This window comes from Myotis davidii, unplaced genomic scaffold, assembly GCF_000327345.1.
Source record: "Myotis davidii unplaced genomic scaffold, ASM32734v1 scaffold88, whole genome shotgun sequence".
Taxonomy (NCBI): Eukaryota; Metazoa; Chordata; class Mammalia; order Chiroptera; family Vespertilionidae; genus Myotis; species Myotis davidii.
In genome coordinates, this window is record NW_006300377.1 from 5,787,764 (window position 1) to 5,789,192 (window position 1,429).

At 47.9% G+C, this 1,429-nt stretch overlaps 1 protein-coding gene across 1 annotated transcript in view; it reads right to left on the reverse strand.

Moving 5' to 3' along the window:
• TXLNA (taxilin alpha) overlaps positions 1-167 on the reverse strand; it is a 15,021-nt gene extending 14,854 nt beyond the window's left edge. Inside the window, exon 1 of the mRNA XM_015572809.1 lies at positions 1-167. The gene's annotated coding sequence lies outside the window, so the exon portion shown is untranslated.
• Between the last annotated feature and the right edge of the window lie 1,262 nt (positions 168-1,429).

Genomic DNA, 1,429 nt, shown 5'->3' on the forward strand with positions numbered 1-1,429 from the left:
GGCCTACGGGCCCTCTGATCGCCTCCTCCCTCCAGCCGCCACGGGACAGACCCCACAGCCGATGTCCTCACAGCTTTGCCCGCGGCCGCGCACCGGAAACCCGGGGAACCGCTGCCGGCAGAGCCGCCTGCTCCCCGCAGCCAATCAGTAGTCGGCTCTCTCGCGGGGCTTGCTGGGAAAGATGAAGAGACGCGGCCTCTGAGGCGGGCAAGCTGGGAAGGCGGGGGAGGGAAAAGACTCCACGTCCCTCCATGCACCGGGGATGACCCTCCACTCCCAGGATGCAATAGGAAGGGCTTTAGCTCTAGGTGGCAGAAACTCAGGAGGTCCGCAAGGAGCTGGTCATTCTGCGCAAAGACCCATGTCAAGCTTGTTTCGCTCAGAAGCTGTGATTCAGCCCCAAAAGTCTTGCGCCTGAATCTTCTTTCTTGCATGCTCCCACCAACACTTCCCGCATGCTGTGAACATGTATGACCATCTGGGAAACTTGTATTGCAGTCCCAACTCCATCATGAACTTGCTACCTGACAGGGCATTCTTTTCTCTCCTCAAGACTCAATTTCCATACTTAGGTGGAAGCTTTCAGTAATAATAGTAGTTCTCTGAGTGCTTACGATGTGCATGCATATATATATATATATATATATGTAAATATATATTTGATTTCAGAGTGGAAGGGAGAGGGAGAGAGAGAGAAATATCAATGATGAGAGAGGATCATTGACTGGCTGCTTCCTGCAAGCCCCCTACTGGGGATCAAGCCCACAACCCAGGAATGTGCCCTTGACCAGAATTGAACCTGGGACCCTTCAGTCCGCAGGCCAACGCTCTATAGATGTTTCTGTCTTATCTCTCTCCCTTCCTCTTTCTCTAAACATCAATTTTAAGAAAACATTTTTTAAAAACTTGTGAAAGTAGGTTATATATTTTTCTCTACCCATTACCAACATGAATCCCTTTTTGGAAGGAGCTGAGGAGACCCTGCAAGAAGCTGAGCCTCAGCCAATTCCTGAGCCTTTTCTCTGACTGGCCCATCCTCTGCAAAGAAAGTCTCTATTGCACTAGGGATAAAGTCAAAAAAATCCAGTCCTAACTGGTTTGGCTCAGTGAATGGAGCATCGGCCTGTGGACTGAAAGGTCCCAGGTTCGATTCTGGTCAAAGGCATGTACCTTGGTTGCGGGCACATCCCCAGTAGTAGGTGTGCAGGAGGCAGCTGATCGATCTTTCTCCCTCATCAATGTTTCTAACTCTCTATCCCTCTCTCTTCCTCTCTGTAAAAAAAAAAAAAAAAATCAATAAAATAAATTTTAAAGTCAAAAAAATCCAAACTTTTCTCCAAATGTGAGATCACAATTCTTTATCCAGTTACCTATTGGTAATGGAATAAAAACTAAGAACCCATATGCCTGGAATTCAATGCCTACATGG